Source organism: Leopardus geoffroyi, chromosome E2 (genome assembly GCF_018350155.1).
Source record: "Leopardus geoffroyi isolate Oge1 chromosome E2, O.geoffroyi_Oge1_pat1.0, whole genome shotgun sequence".
NCBI lineage: Eukaryota > Metazoa > Chordata > Mammalia > Carnivora > Felidae > Leopardus > Leopardus geoffroyi.
In genome coordinates, this window is record NC_059335.1 from 45,707,885 (window position 1) to 45,722,220 (window position 14,336).

Here is a 14,336-nt window from a genome sequence, read left to right on the forward strand (position 1 = left end):
GATTTTTATTTGCCACTGGCCTCCCTGGACCTTAAGCTCTGAGAAATTGACTTTCTGGTTTTTGACAACCCTAAACTTTCAACCAGGAGTCCCAGGTGCACCCTTAGGTCCCTAGCCTTTTGTCACTTTCCAGAGTTCCAGAAACACTGTGCAGTGAATGTTGTGCCTAATAGGAGTAGGTCATGAAGCCATGTCAAATGTGTAACCTGGTTCTTTAAAATTTATGCACTATTTCTCTCTCTCCATTGGCTGCTACAACCAGCCTGCATGGACAGTCTTCAGTTTTTTTTTTTCTGTGTTAACATTTCTTCAATCTGGGAATACTGTATCACATGGATCAAGGATATGTTATAACCCCAGTCAGTCAGGGGTTAAAATGATTTCACCCATAGGATTTCATGAACCAGCTGTGAGCCAGTTTTTGGTTCTCTTCACCATTTCTTTATACAGTTGTCCCCACTTTCTCTCCCAAGTATGCATTATCTGGACCATTATGGAACCCATCAGTGGAGGGGCCATGACCTCTGGCTGACCTTGGCCTGCTGATGCCCTGCCATGCACACCAATTACTAGACTATGTAGAGGTGGCTACAGCCTTCTGAGACCCTCAGGAACTTATAGCTTTGTCAGGTCCTTACTTCTTTTCAGTGGCATTGGGTGACTTCTAGATCCTGCTGGCAGTTCTCTTTTCCGGTGACATGTGTGCTCATTCTGAAATGAAAACTACACAGCTGTGGTTGGTCCCTCTTATTGGAAAACTGTAATTTTCCACTGCTGGGCCTGTTTTTCTTGGATGATGGGCTGTAAGAAGGAACAGTGAGAATATGAGGAAATTGGTTAATTTCTTTGCTACCAGCAACATTACTTTTTTATATTGTCGGGGGGCGGGGGCGTCTAGAGTTGTGTTGACTTGGGGTTCCTAAGTCTCTCTGCTTATCTTTCAAGCTTCATCTTCATGCCTAAATTGACCATAGCTGTGCAAAAGGTTTAATGGTTTTGGTAGCATTTTGTAGTATATTTGTTAATCTTTTTTTCTGAGCATGGGTAATAAAGAAAAAATGTCACTATGCTCTGCATTTTAGAAGCAAAAGAAAATGAGATATCTGTTATATAATATGCTCACAGCATTATATAAGTGTTTCCACTGGAAATAATGCTCCAAGCTGTTTTGTTCTCTATTTGCTGTGATTCATTTAAGTGTTGAATGTTAAACTGGTCTATTTACCAAACTCAGAAATGTATTAGGTTGAACCCTATGAATTTGCTGATTTTGTAGATCAAAAGCATTAAAATACAGACAGTTTTCCAGGGTCCAACCTGTATCAGCAGCATTTGGCAAAGCCTGATGGGAAGCACGAGAGACCGTCTAATGCATCCCCCTTTCTCCTGGCAGGACTGCATTTCAGTCATAACTCTGAAAAATCTCATAACTCACCCTTTTGAACATTTTTTGTCCACGAATATAAGTCCCTGTTACCGTTCTGGGTTAGTTAAGGGATTCATGTCACTATTAAAGTAGGGAATGGGTTGTTCCAAAAGCTCAGCATAAGTTGCAGGTATGTCTGCTCTTTAAGACCTTACAGGACACCTCACACCTTATGTCTGTCTTGGTAGGCATGGCTGGGGTTTTATTTTTGTAGGTTTTTTTTAAACAAATGTTAAATTGGGGTGTATTTCCTTTTTTAAAGTTAGATTAAAAATGTTTTTTTCTAGTTGATTGAATTGATACACATCACCATATACATTGAAGGTGTACAGCACAATGACTTGACTTGAATATATTGTGAAAGGATTACTGTCATTAGCAGCCGCCATCTCGTGTAGATAAAATAAAAAAAAGCAAGCAAAAAAATAATTCCTTTTTCCTTGGGATGAGAAATCTGGATCTATTCTGTTAACAACTTTCCTGTATATCATAGAGCAGCGTTAGCCATAGTCGTCATGTTGTCCATTACATCCCTGGTTCTTACTTATCTTATAATTGCACGTTTGTACTTTCTGACCACTTTTCTCCAATTCCCCCTTCCCCTACTCTCACTTCTGGTAACCACAAATCTGATCTCTTTTTTCTATGAGTTCTCATTTTCTTTTGATTCCACATATAAGTAAGATCACACAGTATTTGTCTTTCTCTGACTTCACTTAGTATAATGCCCTCAAGTTTGGCTCGTGTTACTGCAAATGTTAGGATTTCGTCACCTTTTTATGGCTGAATAATATTCCATGGAGTGTGTGTGTGTGTTCCAAATTTTTTAATCCATTCATCTATGGACACTTGGGTTGTTTCCACATCTTGGCTATCATAAATAATTTTGTGAACTTGGGGGTGCAGATATCTTTTCAAGTTAGTGCTTTCATTTCCTTTGGGTATATTCAGTTAAGATTTTAGCCACATAGAATGATTCTCTGGTCTTTTCACCTCTTGCCAACCAACTATGCGTTTCCATGTTCATCCAAAACCAATGAAGCCTGGCTCTTATTTGTGACTTGCTTGAGATTGTGTCTCAGATCTTAGCCTTGAACGTAAAAATAGAAGTTGTTAAGCAGCTTGTTGGCTACCTTAGGAGGTGGGTCTTCTAGATGAAGAGATTGCATCTGCTTTACTCAAGCAATGAGATTTCCAGACAAAGCAAAGTCATGGTGATAGGCTCTGGACTCTGGGTAGTTTTCCCAGCACATGTATCAAAGCCAGATGTTCGGAGTGTGTGCCCTTCCCCCTAACACTCCTCACCGTAGTCAGAGCCTGCAACTTGTCTACACTCCCACTGGCCCTTGGCCAGCAGTTCATGACACCCAGAGGTTTCTTCTCAGGGTACATGTTCACTGAAGCCAGTACCTATTCCAAGCATTGGTCATAACATGGACTTATTCTTTTGTTGCCATTAAACACATAGCCACACAATCCTAGGTGTGTTCATTTTAGCATGAGTTTGAGGTACTAGAATTTTTGCAGCGAAGGGGACGAATGCAGCCTCTATTCGTTTGCTGAGGAGCTGAACTCAGAGCCTTCATACACCATGACATTATCCCAACACAAAAGACACAGGCTTGGATGCGGGCTGTATGATAGAAATTTTTGTGCAATATGTAAACTCCGTTTAAGAGAGATAAAAACACCCAATATAGTCCTTGGTCTTCACAGACTCCTGCCAGATGCCAAAAAGGTATAGAATACTTAGCTAAAGAGGATAGAGAAGAGGCTTTTGAGTCAGAAGGCTTAGGTTCAGGTTATGTATTGGCCACTTGGATGTGTCTGACCTCAGGGCACTCTTTCACAGCCTCCATTCCCATTTGCAAAAGGGTGGGGGCCTGCACCTCTCAGGATTGTCTCATGGGCATAAAATACAATTGTGGGAACAACAATGCTTTCAATAAAGGCCTATACAACCTAAAGGTATTGGGTGTCTTTTACTCTCCAGGTCTGATTCTTATTAGGCCTCAGATGTCTTTGCATATTTAGACAAAAGGGAGGGCTTATATATCTTACAAGTGGATTTTTTCCTAAAATTGATGAGCAACTCTGAGTCCCTACCGGTTTCTCACCCATTGGGAAGCAGCTGTGGTGGTGAGGGGCTCACAGGTGTTTGGGGCAGGCTGGGGCCCACAATTACAGGAGATGCCCCTTCCCAACAAGCCCTAGATTCTCACCCTCTTACAGCTTGTTGTTAATGAGGGAGCTCAGTCCAAACCCAGTTTTCCAGGGTCTGAGGAAAGCCATAGCCTACCCAAATCATTTCCCTGTGACCTTTAACCTAAAAAGATTACATTTCACGGGTGGGGGCTGGAGGAGGGTGAGCCGCAGAGGACCAGCCTACTGGCAGAGGACAAAATCAAATTTTTATGTGATGTTGCTGCATTAAATGGGCCAATCTTATGTCATGTAACATGTGAGTAATGGCTCTAGCATGTGATGTCAAAATTTTCCACACGTCTCATAAATAAATCCAGCCACACCCCTCCCCCCAACCACCACCCAAAGGCTATTCGTTTTTGAACCTCAGCTTGCATCCCAAATTAAGAATGCGTTCAGATTCAAGGTTAAAGGTACAGTGTCCCCTTTCAAAAGGCACATGTCAGTGTTTCTGCTGAGAATGATAAATAACATTTGAAACAGGCTATCAATTGTCAAGACCCTTCCTCCTCCCTCTCTGCCTGCTCTTCCTCTTCTTTTTTTAACCTAACTTTGCTGGTTAGGTGTGATGCTTTGGAAAGAATAGACACTATATTAGGCCAACACTTGATGAAATTTTCTTGAAAGAAAACCACTTGAGATCCCTGACGGGAGGCGGGGGTTGGGGGGAGTCAGAAATCACACAGTCTGATAGTCCAGCGGCCCTCCAGAGTGAAGGTGCTAGATATGGTGTGGCTGCAATGAATATTGCCAGCATAGCCAAATACTTTTCATTGTAAGAAACGTCTATTTATTTGAAACCTGTCCACTTGTATGGAGATACCATGCGTAGATACGGACATTAGTCAGAAGACCGAAAATATTGATGTTATTTGCCTTTCGTTACTGATTCTGACCAACATCGGGGGCTTTTAGAAATAAGAATCCAAACCATCCTTGGGTCCAACATACCCAATATCATTGCTTCTCTGAGTCTTCAAAGATTGGTCAGCAGTAAATGGACAGGGAGATTTTTCTACAAAATCCAGCCTTGTTGAAAGAAAGCTCTTTTGCTGAAGCAAAGCTGCCTCTTTATTCCCCCCTAAAGGACAGAATGCTTTTTTGTTTTTCCATTTTCCAAAGGGTCAGGAGGAGGCAATAGGCAGACGCATGATGGCTGAGAACCAGAGCAAAGAAGGGGAGGGGAATTTGGCTTGATTTTCTTAGAGGCTCAAGTCCCCCTGTCTGCTCTCTCTGTCCCTCCCTTCTCTCTGCACCTCACAAACAAAGGCAGCATCTTTCTCAGATAATGCCGCGTGTGTCAGAAGCGAACGTTCTGGGAATGTACATGGTGACCTGCTCTGTGTAACAAACGTCAACCCCAAACCATACAGAAGTCGCTACATCTGTTTTGGCTTTGTTCGCAGCACAGAGGGGCGGGGGGTGCACTCCATGGTCAAGGGCCAAACTACATGTCATATTTCATTACCTTCATTAGCTACTACAGAAGGCTGCATTCAAAGAAAAGGTTGGTGTTAACCCTTGAGATGCCAGTCTTTTCTGACAACCATTTTCACCTTCACCCACTGCTTGCTGACTGCTGTTGGTTCATGCTGTGGCTCTGATTTAACTAACCTGTAAATCAGCCCCGGGGTCCACGATTTCACCTTCTTAAAGGAGGAAAGCTACTGTTTTATCCTAGGTAGCTACTTACAGGACGGCTGAACATCTGGAACCTATTAGGACAAATGCTAGTGTAAACCCAATGGGGAAAGCGTATTTAGAATTAATAAAACTTTCCCTTCTTGTTTTGTCCCCAGTTGTCTTTTTCTTTCTCTCCTCACATTATTTCTGTGATTTAGTATTGCCAGCTCCATTCTTGGTTGCTGAAGTGAGATCAGATGATGCTTATTGCTGCCTAGCTCTTTGGAGAGAACTTTTCTTGGTATGCTTTCTTGCGATGGCATTGGTGGACTCACATGGTCACAGCCCTTGACAGGAGAACCCATTTCCTCATATTCATGCTGAATTTCTTAAGGTATCCTTTACAATTCCTGAAATAAAAGTGGGTGAAGGCATAAAGTAGATCTTGATAATGTGTGGCTATAAAAATGGCCAGTTTTCATGCTGCATATTGAATCCATCATGATTCTATTTAAAATCCTATGGGGCTTGCACATGCTGTTACTTAATATTATGAAGAATGGCCAATTGGCCAGCATAGGTCACAACACACCTGGACTGTGGAATTAGGGGTCTGGAGTTGTGATTCTTCATCTGGCTCTGCTGTTGATTTATCTCCTGGTATGAGACAAAGCTCCCGCCCTTAATTCTTGCATCTGTAAACTATGGATCATTATACTATTACAAGGGTTCTGTGAGCTCAAATGATTTCATCTTAAGACACTCTGAAGCCCTGAGAAGACAATACTTTGGAATATACCATTTGGAATACTCTAACATCCCTTTAGTTTTATTAATACGTATGTGAAGGATATACACCAGTGATTTGCAAGTATTGTCCCTAGACCATCAGCACCAGTATCACCTGGGAACTTGTTAGCATTGCAAATTCTTGGCCCATGTACCTACTGAGTCGGAAACTCTGTGGTGGGGGAATTCTGATGCACACTGAAGTTTGAGAACCGTGGATCAATACAGTTGACTTCAAATCCAGGAGTTAAACCCACAAAGCTCTCTCTGCCCAAATGTTGTGGTGGAGGCTCAACTCTACAAGGGTTGAAATGTGTGACCTGAAAGCCATCCAGACCTGTAAAGAATACATGTCCTCTCTAGTCCTGATTTGTGGACAATGCCGACACAAAAATTGTTTTTTTTTTTCTGGTTTTGAAGTGAGTTTTATAATTTTGCTTAGGATTATTGGTATACTAAACTCCACAGTCCCCAAGGCAAGCTGGTGTCTGTCTCATGGCATTTTGGATACAGTTTAACCTGCCAGGAAAAACAAATTTATGATGAAGATTGACACCAACCACCAGAGGAAAGCCATTGGGCTTAGATTTGGGACTCAAATGTACACAGAGGCAGAATGATGCCTTAGGAGGCATCTAGAACTTCTCTGGAGTTGGGACACGAACACGAAGATAGTTACTTTGCAGACTGTACCCTTTGAAGCAGAAAGAGAGAGGAAAGGGAAGAAAATTGTGTCCATGGTTAGAAATGCTGTGCTTTCTTTGGGGGAGTCCCACATGTCCGTCTTTCATGTTTTGTAGGAGCTGTTGTAAAATAAAAACTAACCACAGATTGGACACCTGGATAGGTGGTCGGTTTTGTAAATTAGTAGCAACGTGTAAATCGTGAACGGGGGAGTTGATGCTGTAGGTTGACTTTAAGTATGTATCTCTATCTAGTGCTGCGTTGTGCCTATAATGACTTTTTCCCTAAAGAAATGAAAAATTATACTCCCTTTCTCATCTCCATTTGGTGTTTCAGGTTTCCCTATGATTCAGGATGCATTCAGAATCTGAGAGAAGGGCCAACAATTAGGACAATGTTTTGTTCCCGTTTTTAACCTCAGACCAGCCAACTCATTTCTCTCTCCTTTGAATTTGTCCCTAAGTTTGGTCCTACAATGAGACCTTTTGCATGGCAAGTTTAAGCCTGGAGCAAATTTTTATGGCTGAATTATAAACCCTTGAAAATAGGGGTTTATAATGGAAACGCTGACACAACCTTAACTCTAGCAGCGAGAGTGCAATGTAATAATAAATGAGGCAGAACAGCAAAGTGCTGCTTTTAATTTATCATTTAGTAGAAGAAAAGGGCCTTGTTTACTTCTTTTTCATCTTCTTCTCTGCTTCCAAGACTTGCAACCATTATTTTGAAATGTATTTTATAATAAAACCTCCTTGGTTATGTTGCCTAGGGCTTGAGTGTCCATTTTAGAAAGGGAGAAAGAGAAAAAGAGAGAGAGAGAAATTTTTGAGGCCTAGGAAGCATATTCTGTTGACTGATTACGTTTTGACTATGTAGTTGCTGCCTGGAATGCATTTGTTGTGGAAGGCATCAGCTACTCCGCTATGTATGATCCAGAAGTGCCCTGAACATATGATCCTGTTTGGACATTTCCACAAGAGTAGCAGTAAAGGTAACAATAATATTTGAAATGCCTTCTAGCTCTTTTAATTCCAGACATCAGAGTATTTTGAGCATACAGATTACAGCCTTTGGAGTCAATTATGTCATGTAGCCTAGTATCTTGGCCCCATTTGCTGCATTCCTATTTTGTGGATGGGGAAGCTGAAGTCTTTGATTGCTGGTGTGATTTCTCTAAATTCAGTTCAAGCCTTACTAGGTCTCTGTGTGCTAAGCATTGGACTGGGATACAAAAAAAACATGGCTCCTTATCTCTTGGAACTTAGAGCCTAATGGGCAAAGCAAACATATAACAAACAAAAAATAATGGTGTAGGGATGCCAGGGTGGCTCAGTCGATAAAGCATTTGACTTTGGGTCAGGTCATGATCCGGTGGTTTGTGAGTTTGAGCCGTGCATTGGGCTTTCTACTGTCAGAGCAGAACTTGCTTTAGATCCTCTGTCCTCCCCTCTGTCTGCCCCTGCCCCGCTTGTACGCACTCTCTCTCTCAAAAATAAATAAACATTTAAAAAATAATGGTGTAAAACATTACAACAACAGAAGCCTGTTGTAAAGTCACTTTATGACATGGCTGTTCACCTACCTCTAATCCTGACTCCATCATTCCTATTTCCTCAGAGAAGCCCAAGGATACAAAATCTCTATTGTACCCCTGTGCTGGGTATTTTACAGTCCATGTGCCCAGGATGGTGACCTTTATAGATGTAACATATCCTTCCTTTGTCCTGCAGCTTCTACTTTGGTTTGTCCAAAGGGGGGCTCAGTAGAAGAATGGGAGGTGGTAGGAAAGTGAGGTCATAGTATTTATTCCTCTGGATCTCTCCCTTCTTGTCTCAGAATTGGTTGCATTTCTCTAATGAAGTCCATAACTCCTGTCTGCAGCCCTTTCGTACAACCACCCCTCTTGCCAGGTTCTGGCAACCCTGCCCTCCTTGGCACCTTCCGGCCTAGGCGGGTAATGGCTCCTCTGCTGTTGCTAGCCTCAGGGTGCCGCTTCACTATCCCTCCTGGGTTTCCCCAAACCCCACTCACGCCTCTACAAACAGTCCCTTTGTTAAACTCTTGTCAGTATCCCTATTTGAGTGTGTGCAAATGGCTCCCTGCCAGGCCTCTGCCTGATACAAAAATATACACAGCACGTGTACGTGTGTACACACACATGCATGCACACACTTTAAGAAAACAGAGTATTTAGGTGGAAGATTTATAGAGTAGGTCTGTCCAATGTTGGGATTTGTGGTGAGTACATTATGAAGTCACTTCTTGTGATTCCTAGGCCAGATAATGCATCCATCATGCAAGGCGGCAAGCCCCTGAAATTACATCAGATTTACAACATAATAAACTTTCATTAAGATGAAGCTACATGAAACTTACTCCCTTTTATTCCCAGGACTAAACAAATGCTGCTTGAATACTTAACGAACCCAGGTCTCTCCCAAACTGGTAATGCTTGCATGAAGATGTTAGAGAGGATGCAACCAGGAGACACAGAACATGCCACTCCTTGGAACATCCTGAGTAGCTGATCAGTGCTTAGACTGTAGGCATCAATTTTCCAGCCATTCACAATGAGACACACGAGGCTGCTTGCACCCACCATACAGATTCCTGAGTGCATTTTAATCATAGCGTGTTCTGTGCTTTATTGAAGGGTTTACACCATTTGGTTGCTTTCTCCTCTGATATTACATTGGATAAATCAGTCGTGATCATTCCTTAGCATTTCAGGGAGCAAATACTCCAATGATAGAATGGAAGTGGTTCACCAGAAGGCATCTCCTAAGGAGACATAACTCAGAACCATGGCAGCTTGCACACATAGGTTTATCTCTGTGCTCTCAGCCTTACTAAAATGACAGTTTAGGTATAAAACATAAAATCATAAGGACAACAAACATAGAAGAGGGAGTGATGGCGGATGTGAAATGTCAACAACATTTTGGAGGCTGAAAAATAACTGGACTGATGGTAACTGATTTAGTGGATAACAGAGAGGTAGAACTACATGCCTGCAAAAGGCAAAGTCAAGAGTTGAGTCACTTTCAGGTGCTAGAACATGAAAAGTTCTGCTCTTGGAGGCACAGGCTGTCTCTGCAGGTGTGGGAATGGGTAGGGCTGGGAATAGAACTGGTTGGAGTTTGCATAAAAGATAAGTGATCTTCTAGATTCAGTCACTCTGTCCTTCAAGAGAAGACCCCTCTGCCCAACTTTATCAGAAGCTTGGAGTTCTGGAATGGTGGAGTAGGCTCTGACTTGGGGAATAAGTCATAGGCAAGTGAGGGATACTATTCCATGCACATGGAGATTAACTGCAGTCTGTGTACTGAATTGTGACACACCCTTGCTTCCGTCTGCCACTTGGTTGGCAAACATTGTTGACCAGGCTCATTATCTCCAGGCTTGAGACTGTAGGACTCCTTTGTGAGGAGTTGACCATTCCAAGAGGAAAGATCTACAGATACTGTCAGCTGGGATTTCAAGGAAACAACCAGTTCCCCTCCTGAATACAGAGGACATCAACTCCACATAGAACTTCCAACGGCTTTTTAGAAAGTGTCTAATTTGAAAATATGAATTAACAGACAGTGTTCCCCCAGACATTTAAGGAACACTTTATCTTCATGACAGGAACAAGCAAAAAGGAACTCAGAAGAGATAGAAACAGTATAGAAATCAGTGAAAAATATAAAAATGAAATTAAGATACTCGGGCTAGGGGAGATGCCACATCTAGGAAATAAGAGTAGGACGGTATTTTTAAAAAATAGTTCAAGATGAGAAATTGCCCTCAAATACCCAGGTAACAAGTGAATATGGCAGAAATATAATATAATGGTTAAAAACTTCAGAGAGGAAAATAGTCCCCACCAGCATCAGCTTTCTTAGTAGAAGTTCTGGAAACTAGAAAACAATACATGTTGAGCAAAAATTATTTCCAATGCAGAACTTAAGAACCAAATTGTCGCTTCAGTGTGATGGTACAATTTACCTCTCCTGTCCCTTTTCTCAGAAAGTTATCAAAGTGTGTACTCTACTGATAGAGATGAAAAAACTAAGCATACAGATCCAAAAAATAGATGATTTAACAAAAACTACAAGGAAGCAAATGGAATTCTCAGGATGATGAGGAAGAGGCTTTTTAGGAGACTGCTGGGCAGAAGACTTAAAATAGAAACCTCGTCTAGTTTGGAGTAATAAGAAAGAGGGTCCTAGGGTGTCTGTGAGGGAAAAAAAAGTGATTAGGGTAGATAATCTGGTGTGTTTAAACACGTTCATAAGAAATAAGTGTGGCGATGGTTTGGGGATAAATTAATGATATGTATGTAGATAACGAAGCAGACCAAAAAAGCAAAATAAAACAGAAAACTCAAACCCAAGAACATCATTAACTCCCAGGAAAAACAAAAAAGTTGTGCCAGAAAAGAACAGTAAGTACAATAAACCACAAAGCTTATGTGTGAATAATGTTTCTGTGGTAATAATATAATCATAATATATATGTTATGTATATTATAATAATATGATAACAATCACAATTTAGACCACAAGTATTTCATTAACAAAACATTGTTATGTATCAAAAGAATGGTGTAGGTGTATGCACACGTGCACATCCCTAGGGTTGGAAGAGATCTGAATCATTATTTTCCATAGTGTGAAGCCAATAGATAATAGCGGGGAAAAACAAAACCAGACAAAATCAAGAAACATAAAGAAAAGCAGATTAGTTGGAAACATGGAGGCAGACACGAGAGGAAACAATTAAAAGAGGTCAAAGTGGGAGATTCCTCTGGGGAGCAGGAATCAGGACTGGAAAGAGGGTGAAGCAAGGAAGTGCTTATTGCTCATCCGAAGTCCTTGTATTACATGTAGTATTCTGTTTTTTTTTTTTAAATTTTTTTTTTCAACGTTTTTTTATTTATTTTGGGGACAGAGAGAGACAGAGCATGAACGGGGGAGGGGCAGAGAGAGAGGGAGACACAGAATCGGAAACAGGCTCCAGGCTCTGAGCCATCAGCCCAGAGCCCGACGCGGGGCTCGAACTCACGGACCACGAGATCGTGACCTGGCTGAAGTCGGACACTTAACCGACTGCGCCACCCAGGCGCCCCTGTAGTATTCTGTTAAAAGCAAATTTAAAGACAATTCTGGAAGTAAGAATCTGTCTTTTTCATTTGTTTTTCTAATTTGTTCACGGTTAAGGGAAAGACTCATGATTATATGTATTGTTACTGCTTTCTGGGGGACAGACACTGGGTTAAATACTTGTTGACGTGCATTTTCTCATTGTAATCTTCTTGAAAGAGATGTTGTTTCCCTTGTACAGATAAGGGAATTTGAGGTCAGAGAAGGTAAATAGTTAGGTCAGGTTACATAGCTGTCTATGATTCCAGAGCCCAGATCCTTGCCTGTCTCATCTCCTCTACCTGCCAGCACCCTGGACAGCCAACTATCTTCTTCCTATGACTTGCTCCCCTCACCGTGTTTCTAGTGAGGCTTTGCTCTTGCTATCCTTCCTACCTAGAAAACACTCTTTCTTCCTTTGTCTACCTGCCCACTTTCTTTGCCTCCTAAACATAGCCCAACTTTGTCAAGTTACTCTTCTGAGGAACAGCACTGACCTGTTGGGGAGGCTTCCAGCTGAATAGGTGAGGGCCAGGACAGAGTGGAACAGAGTACCTAGGACTGCCTATTTATAGTCTTACTTCTTACTAGCTACACGACCTTGAGAAGATCATCTAACTTTACTAACTTTCCTTGTCTGAAAAATGGGATAATAATAGTATTGACTTTTTTGGATTGTTGCAAAGATTAAATGAATTAATACACGTAAAGTCCTTAAACTAGGACTGGCACATGGTTAGTGTTAGCTCTTATTACTATTTGCAATAAATACTTTGAACTGGTTTACACTTGATTAACAATTGACAGAAAGTTTGTGGTTCTAAATGAATAATTCAGCAGTCTTCTAAAATAAAACACGAAACTGTCCTTGATGTTGTAGGCCACAAACTTCTTTCCCACTGGGTTTCCTTCAGGTTAATAAAACAACAAAGAATGTCTCCTGTTACCCTCAGCCCCCATTTCTTTCCTTTCCTAAGTGGCAGTCTTAGGTTGAGTTATCCTAATCTAAGAGGGGAATTTGTGTTCTAGAGATTTGGGGGAAGTACATTTGAGAGCAACCCTGGTAAGGGTCTTGGGAAGGAAGCAGGGTTGGGCAAAGGAAGGAATGGAATCATGATGTTGATTTCATGGGGGGGGGGGGCATAGGATCTGAGTTGTCTCAAGTCAGAGAAAGGGGGTTGGGGTTTTGCACCCCCATTTGAAGTCATACCTTGAGCTGGGTTTGGAGTATTGCTGTTCGGCCAGAGATGCAGCTGTGAGCCCTCAATAGCCAGCTCTCCTGGCAGCTGCAGAAGTATCTCAGACAGATGGTAGGAGCTGTGCTACTCATCACCGCCTTCATTTCAGTGCCTCTCTCTCTGGCAAGTAGCATTTTTATGCTGCCTCAGCATTGAAAGTTGTGGAAGAAGGTAGTCCTATAGATTTATGTATTCTAAAGATTTTTACCTTCTGTATTTCAGAAATGTTATGTTCTGCTGTGGTAACAGATTAAGTCCTAACTTATAGGGGCCTTAACATGACAAAGGTTTTTTCCTAATTTGCAAGGCATATTTAGCATATTAAACTTTGTTGAGTGGTGAATGGGGGTGGGGGTGGGGCGAGAGACCTAGGCTCTCATGTGCATCATCTTGAAGCAGTTCACCTAGAACCTGAAACACAGAGGTTCCTTTGTTGCTGAGGAGGGAACCAGACTGTCACATGTCAGTTTTTAATGCTTCTAAATGTCCACGTCACTCCTGCTTAAAGACCAATTCCTAGACCTAGTCTTTTGGCTCTAACTGCATGAAAGCTGGAAAATGTGGAGGAGCCACTGATATGCAGGGAGCAGCTGAAGCTTCTGCTTCACTCAGAGATACTCACTTTCTTTCTTTTTTTTTTTTTTTTTTTTTCAACGTTTATTTATTTTTGGGACAGAGAGAGACAGAGCATGAACGGGGGAGGGGCAGAGAGAGAGGGAGACACAGAATCGGAAACAGGCTCCAGGCTCTGAGCCATCAGCCCAGAGCCCGACGCGGGGCTCAAACTCACGGACCGCGAGATCGTGACCTGGCTGAAGTCGGACGCTTAACCGACTGCGCCACCCAGGCGCCCTGATACTCACTTTCTTAAAGAAGAATGATAACAGATGAGTATGGGCCACCAGAAGAAAAGGAAGTAGGTTTGGATGGTTACCTCTAATCCTACCCTATATCAGGGTCCTTAAATTGCTACTCATTAGTGGGCTCCAGGGAATGAATGAACCCCTTCATGTTGCTTGAAACATTTTACATGTGTTACACTTGTTCTTGGGGTACAAAGTCCACAACTTTTAGCAGATTCCTGAAGGAGTGTGTGACTCCAAAAGGGTTAGAATTCATTATGCTACTAGGTCACTACTTACCGTGTCACTCCTTGGTTTCACTTACCCAACAAAATAGAGGCTTAGGCTGTGCCTTTCCACAGGTGTCAAGATAGAGATTTGAAAACCAGAGACAGGAGTAGCA